The sequence below is a fragment of the Eleginops maclovinus genome, chromosome 22, assembly GCF_036324505.1.
Source record: "Eleginops maclovinus isolate JMC-PN-2008 ecotype Puerto Natales chromosome 22, JC_Emac_rtc_rv5, whole genome shotgun sequence".
Classification (NCBI taxonomy): domain Eukaryota; kingdom Metazoa; phylum Chordata; class Actinopteri; order Perciformes; family Eleginopidae; genus Eleginops; species Eleginops maclovinus.
In genome coordinates, this window is record NC_086370.1 from 380,613 (window position 1) to 388,489 (window position 7,877).

General features: G+C 42.7%; 1 long non-coding RNA gene across 1 annotated transcript; it reads right to left on the reverse strand.

Annotated features, from left to right (window-relative positions):
* Positions 1-6,813: 6,813 nt before the first annotated feature.
* LOC134858579 (uncharacterized) lies at positions 6,814-7,490 on the reverse strand. Its single transcript, XR_010164982.1, has 2 exons — positions 7,100-7,490; positions 6,814-6,867 (listed from the first exon to the last, which is right to left on the reverse strand). It is a non-coding gene; the product is annotated as an uncharacterized LOC134858579 (long non-coding RNA).
* Positions 7,491-7,877: the final 387 nt, after the last annotated feature.

A 7,877-nucleotide genomic window follows, 5' to 3' on the forward strand; every position in this document is an offset into this window, starting at 1 on the left:
GCAGTTCCTGCATAAAAATATTTGTCCTCACGTAAAGCTAGAAAGATTACAGAAAGAACAGAAAGTACAGCAGATCAATAGCTTCCTCAGTCGCCCCCTTATCGTCAGAAAATCTCACATTCAAAGTATTGCATGGGCTGAATGTCAACCTTTTAAGACCCCGTATGGCCCCGTCAAGAACATTGGAGCGATTTATGTTGAATCTTGAAATTCCAATGCTATCGATTTTCTCTGCCAATTCCTTCAGAATGTCACTGACTGGGACATCTTCTTTGGGGAGCCTTCAAGAGAGAAGAGAGAATTGCACACACATTTACAACTAGTTGATTTTCACAATGTAATGCAATGTAAGGGAGGGTGATATGGCTACATTTTCTTATCACGATTGAAACAACATTGTCATGATTCTGATTTTATCATTATAAGCGGTATCAGCAATTGCTACTCAGTTTACATTTATAGCCTACAAAACAAGTGACTGAGACTCCACCAATTCTCCACCTGGCCATGGCTGTCCACATGGCCTCTTCTACGCCACAAGGACAAAGCATGTCACTATCTGTTATTTACTGATTGATGGGTCAGGTTGCGGAGTCTGAAGCGCACCAGCAAGTTATGGAATGTGTCAAAGGTGATCTCACACTTACGTCTGGTCTTGCATGCTAACGACTATAGCATGTAACAGTTCACCGTCTTCCTCCTCCGCCAAATCTTCAATGATGTCGACATATGCACTATAGTAATTATCTGGATGATATCCTGCCTGGTCATTCACTGGTGGCTGCAGTGGTGGCTGCAGTGGTGGCTGCTGTGGTGGCTGTTGAGGTGGCTGTTGAGGTGGCTGCTGTGGTGGCTGCTGTGGTGGCTGCTGTGGTGGCTGTTGAGGTGGCTGTTGAGGTGGCTGTTGAGGTGGCTGTTGAGGTGGCTGTTGAGGTGGCTGCTGAGGTGGTGCTTGTGGGGGTGGTGTGGTGCACGAGGATGGCTGCTGGCTGCTGGCAGAAATGTCTTCCATGAGGTCGTCCTCTACCTCGGAACTGTCATCACTATATGAGCCGTCATCACTCAAACACTTGAGAACAAAAATGTTTTACGGTATGTAGGTTTTAAGCATAGAAGACTAATACCATTTTCAGAAAACAGAAGTCCAAGGGGCAAATTTGTGGAAAAGTGGGTGAACCATCTTTTTTACACAAAATCTCAAATCTTATTCTGGTGAAGCCATTCTTTTGTTGATGTAGGCATTTGATTAGGCTAATTGTCGTCATGAAAGATGAACTCTCATTTTCAACTTTCTAACTGGAGGCTTTTTCAGCACAATGACCACCAGGCTTCAACAGAGTCATACTTACCTCAAGTGAAAGGGAAGGCCGCAGGTATAAAGATGCCCTTTTGAATATTTTCTGTATGAGGGTTGCATCCAGCTTTTGGCCCTCAGACAGTGATGGAGGAACAAGCTTGTTGCCACAGGGCATGAGGATCTGTAATAGGGTTGTCCCGATCCGATATTTGGATCGGATCGGCCGCCGATATTTGCAAAAAAATGCGTATCGGCCGGCATGGAAAAATGCCGATCCACAGACTCCCGATCCAGTTTTTTTTTTAAAAAAAGTCCGGTCCGTGTTTTCCAGCGCACCGATTTAAATAATCCATTCCACTTTTTTCTGTGTTGTTCCCTAATATCCGCTCCGCATTTTCCAGCACACCAACACACGAGCGCATCTCCTAACCCACAGGTGCATAGACATAATAATAATATTATGTCTATGCACAGGTGTCCTAACCATTAAGACGGCCATTTGAAGTTACCGGTAAAGATGTCGGCTGTGTGGGATTACTTTACCCTAAAAGACGAAAAAGATGAAGAGGTGGAGTGCAAAACTTGCCACAATAAAGTCAAGCGTGGTGGTAGAGTTGTAAGGCATTTTAATACAACTAATCTTATTACGCATTTGGCGAAATACCACCATAAACAGCATGAGGAGTTTTTAAAGAAAACAGAAGAAAAGAAAAAGAAAGGTCCAACACAACTTACTCTTGCACAAACGTTTGCAAAGCGTGACATACTGCCACTGAACAGTGCTAAAGCCCAGGGAATAACACGAGTCATTGCCGAGGAAATCATTCTGGATGACGAGCCATTATCTCTCGTGAGTAAAGTGGGATTTAGACGCACCATCCAGCACCTGGAACCACGGTACAACATGCCCAGCCGTCATTACATCCTTGAAAAAACGATCCCCCTGATTCACAAAGATGTTACAGATTACATTACCAAACAGATAGAGAGTGCAAATTATTTGAGTTTCACAACTGATATATGGAGCTGTGATCACCGTCCTTTGTCTTTATTAAGTTTAACTGCACATTGGATTGGGCCGGATTTCACCCCAAAGAGAGCTGTTTTACATGCGCGCGAGTTTAGAGGCTCACACACAGCGAATGCCATCACAGACGCAATGGAACATATGCTACGTGCTTGGAAGATTGACAAAAAGAAGGTCCATGTAATTCAAAGAGATAACGCGGCCAATATGAAAAAGGCAACGTCTTTGTAAAAAAGAATCTCCCCATCATGCTCGGACTGCAGCCAGGGCATACAGTTGAAGGGAGTGTGTAGATTGAGATGGAGCAGCAAAGTGTGGAGGAGATTGGGGAGTAGAAGTCATTTTTGTTTTTAAATAGTTCACAATATTATTTGCACTGATTGTTTTTAAAGCCTTGGTTTACACTTGTTCAAGAGCAGAGTACTGATGCTGAGTTACTAGACTATTTTCTACTCAGGTTGTTTGTGTGATTTGCTTTCTTAATACAGTTTACAGTATTATTTGTAATGTAAATGGAGACTGCTAATGAGCCTCTTTTATGTCCCTTTTCTCTCTCTGTCTCCACACTAATTCACTGATTTGGCTAATTGGTGCCCACACTCTTTCAGACCCAAACCTGTCATTACAGTGTCACTACATCACACATTTTATGTACAGGGACAGCAAATGTGTGTGTCTGTGCTCTGTCCCTTTGGTGTATGCTTGTATTTGTATGTGCTGTCCCTTTTGTGAGTTCAGCCTGTGTACCTCTCTGAGATCATTTATCTCGTCACATAAGTACAGGCACCCAACGTACATGTCTTTCACTGTATTTGTGAACGTGCATTTGCACTTTACACTGGAAGTGCACGTCTGTGTGACAGTTTGTGTTTGAGTTTGTGTTTGAGTGTTGCAGGGTGCGGGTGTTTGTATACTGTACTCTAAGAGTGTGAGTGAACTGTGTACAGTTTACAGTATTATTTGCACTTTTTACTGTTAATTGATGCCATTTCTGTTTGTTATTTATAATTTTGTCAATGTTGTGTTTATCCCTGAATAAACAGGAAAACTCTTTTCAACATGAGTCTGACAACTAAGTTAGTAGGCTAAATAACTTTAAACTTTAATACATGCTTGGATAGGCCGGTATCGGTATCGGCCGGTATCGGTATCGGATCGGAAATGCAAATACAATATCGGTATCGGATCGGAAGTGCAAAAACCTGGATCGGGACATCCCTAATCTGTAAGCTAATGCAGATTAAGAGTTTGATGAAGCAACACATACATTACATCCAGCACAGTCACATAACCGGCCACAGAGTAAAAAATAATGAACGATAAAGTACACAGGCCGAAGTGATGGGCTGAACTCAATATATATTTTAAAAGAAATGCACTCTTTAAAACACTCTGAGGGAATACCAAAAACAATGCAATGCTACTCCAAGTCAATCACACTTCTGTTACATCAGCCTTTCCAGTTAGGAATCAACAACCATTTTGGCATGCAATGGATACAAATTAAAGGTAATAACCAAAATAAGCTCCCCAAAACAGAATATGCCGTTATTCTGCAGGTGGGGGCCACAGCCCATTTCTCTTTTTTTAAATCATTTCTAGCTTATTTGTATTAGTCACAAGTGCATTTTGTCAGTGTCCCTTCCCTGGAGGTACCACGAGGCGGTGTCAATCAACCAGACAGAATGAAAAAAGAGAATTGGTCTGTGGACACCACCTGCAGAATAAGTCTACTTTGGGCACATTTTGGTTATTACCGCTAATTTCTACCCATGCCTTGTTAAATTGGCACAGCAGTTGTCGAAATGGATTCATGATGAGTGTTGCTTCCTAACTAGACAGGCTGGTATCACAGAAGTATGGTTGACTTGAAGTTGCATTGCTTTGTTTTGGTGTTCCCTTTATTATTTTTTGGGAGCAGTGTATTGGTGGTATGTGGGCCAACTCTAATACACATTCGGGTTTGACATCCCTGGCTTAACTTCTCTCAACACAACAAAATGGACTGTTGTCCACTTCAGTACTTACCTGACATTATTAGGAAGGCACACCTTAGCTGCAAATGCCTGCCTAAGCCTGGCCATCACCTCTGTGCTGTCCCATGCCTTTTCAAATTCAAAGGCATTCAGTATGTAGCCTCTCTGGTGCAGCACTGATTTCTTTGCTTGTTTTACGACACTGCTGTCATCAGCTGAAGGCAGCAGGATAACATCTTTATGAAAAGCCCGGTGTATTCCCGGCTTTGTTCTGTAAAAAAAAAAGGATATAGAACATCAACATACTTAGGACAACATGACAAAAACAATCAAAATCAAAGACTCCCCAAACCACTACATGAATGCACTATGACATAGTGACAGAGACATTTGCGATATTACCCTTGAGATCAAATTGATCAAAAAAGATCAATATTATCAGCAACAATCATTGTGAATTTCCATACTATGCAATGGGTGGTAATGAAAGGTACTAACAAAAAACACCCCCCAAAATAGTTATTCTGTAGGTGGTGTATAAAGACCATTTCTCTCTTGTCAGGCTAACCAGCTGAATTGTTGGTCACATGTGCTGGGCATTTTCAGTCTCAAACCCCTGCAGGTATGAGGTGGTGCCTATCACCTGCTGACGTAGCTTAGCTAGGGGTAGTCATCCAGAACAAATCAGAAAGAAAGCATGAAAAAGGAGTGCTGCTTCTTGTGCACTGTGGAAGCCCATTCCCGCCACATAAAAAAAAAAAATCCGGACCATACCTCGCAATGTGCTTTCATACATATAGTTCGATTGCTTTGGTCCGCACCAGGCCAAAAAATGATACAATGTAGCAAACAAACGTTGGTTCGGTTTCACATATTCATATTTCTAAACGAACCAAAATAGACCAAGCGAACCAAAATAGACCGCGAAGACTGCCCAAGTTTTGCGCCAGTCACGGGCCACTTACAAGAACTTGGGGAAATGAAAAAAAGACAGATCTTCGTTAATTATGAGTGATTGTTGTGCTAGCTAGCGAGCTAACGGCCATTCTACGATAAACTTAAGCGTATGGCATCTGCATCAGTGGTTGCATAGATGGCTTTTCGCGGAAGAGAATCTGGCTTGAAGCCTACAAAACTAAAAGTGATCCACGCATTATTGAATGGAGGAATGTGCACGAAAATGCTTCTCAACTGTGGCATGCATGCAGCGACACTGAAACAAATGTGCCTACTGCCGCCTGTTGTGTTCTCACGTAGCCTAGCCTACTACCATATCTCTTGCAAGATAGATAGTATCTCGCAATTCTGACTTACTATCTCGGAATTCTGACTTAGTATCTCGCAATTCAGAGATAGTATCTCAGAATTGCGAGATATGGTCCGGATTTTTCTTTGTGGCGGGAATGGGTTTCCATAGTGCTGCTTCTTGTGCACTGTGAAATATTTTTAGTTGTTTATTTCCAGAATTCATACTGCCCATTCACAAATGGCACCTTTTTTCATGAATAGGCTACTTACCACCACCATCAAATACTAAGTATTCATTAGTCCAGAAATAGACATTTTTAGCTGCAAAACGTACTGTACTTTGGGAGGAAGGTTTACTAACGTTCCACGCCACACTCTGCTAGTTGGCCTCCGTTACACATGAGCTGGTGCTAAGCTGGACTATTTCTGATTTGGCACTGAGTGAACGCAAAATGGTAGTTCTAGAATGATAATAGGCCTACACGACACTACGGTGCATCCCGAACAGGACAAGGCATAAAATAAAGGAGAAAAGGCTGGTTCAGCATGGACAGCATACACCTGCTCGCTAGGCTAGTGCTTCCCAGCTTCATCTCCGTTATATGTATAATGGTTTAATGATGCAAAATCTGTTTCAGCATGCTGAAGTGTCTGTTAGGCCATATCAATGACAAAAACGGTCTTACCTTTTCACCGACTTTCCTCTGGAATTCCAGGTGCTGAACCGCCTGGCCTCAAATCTAGGGGTTTCCAGTGTCGATGTTGATGGCGTCCTCCAGAAAGGCTGAAGCCTCCGCTTCAGCTGCAGCCACAGTTTTTTGACTCTGGAGGAGATGGAGATCAGCGTCAAAGCCAGCTTTCTGCTTCATGACGTTAGCCTCCTTTTCAGCGAAGGCTAACGCAGCCTTTGCAGCTTTCGCCTTAGCGTAGGCCTTTGTAGCTGAAGACGTTGTTGATGTGTAACTACCAGATGCTCTAGATGACCGAGACTTAACATCTCGTGCTTGATGAGTCTCTTTTTTCTTGGTAGCTTGATCTACAGTCTCTGTTAGCTGCTCTTCACCAGCTGCTTCTTGCTGTGTAGTGGTACAGTCTTTAAGATAGTTTCTTCCTGAGCGCAGACTCATGTTGCTGAATATTGTGTTTACTGCTTGAGCCCGCCGTGTGATGTCTTTTTACTGTACTGCCCTCGCAGTGCATGTGCCGATGCAAGGCTAGACAGTCAGATAACGGTTAGCTAGAAGCCCTCCAAAAAACCACAAGGCTTGACTTTTCTTGTCCTTTAATGAAGTCTTCTTTTTTCCAACATCACCGTAAAACTGCAGATTACAGAAATAAACACACTTTACTTACTTAAAACACAGTGTGAGTTGGCATAGAATGAGTACATTTCAATTAGCCTCCACAAATGAACAAACTGAGAAGAGTTAGCATGTTAACACAAAATAGCATCTCAGCATGAGCTAACGTTAGCGGAGTAGGCTATACTCATAAAAACACAACAAGTAGGTCTTGATATAAAATACACATTTGACCACTTATAATACTTACAGACAAATATTCTCCAAGGCAAAAGCGTTTGTAACCTTTGACAATATGATTTTAACAGTCTGCTTATCTGTCTGTGCGTGCCTCAGCTCTCCTGAGCATGTAATGAGGAGAACAACCGCGCTGGTTACATAGCTGCTGCTAACGCACTGAGCGCTCACTACGATGCGGTTTCTCGAGACCAAAGAAAAGACCACTCACTCTGACGCAGTTTCTTACAACCAAGAACATACACTTTTTAAATCTACGTATGAACTGATGAATTTTAACTTAACTTATTACTTTTAACTTTTTCATCTGCAAAGGCAGAACACTCCCCGCTTGATATGATTACATTATATCACTCCAGATACACACAAATTTTAAAGCGGAATGCTTTCTGAAAACAACACACATTAAGTCTCTGAAAGAAGGACTACGATCTCCGAGACCGGCCTTAAGAACACCTTATTTGTCCCATCTTTCACAATCCGCACTTCGACTTTGCGGACTCTGTTATCACTGCTTGGCAAAGTCTTCACGACTAGACCCATAGGCCATTCGTTCCTGCTGACTTGGCTGTCTTTCAGCAAGACGACATCTCCTTCTTTCACATTTGGTTTGTCCTCTGTCCACTTCCTGCGGCTCTGTAGCGTAGACAGATACTCTCCCTTCCATCTCTTCCAAAACGTGTCAGCAAGACACTGAACGTGTTTCCACTGCTTGCTGTACAACTGAGCTGTGTCGAAGTTTCCACTGGGGGCTGAAACTGCACTCATCTTTTGAGTAAGGAGTGTCGCTG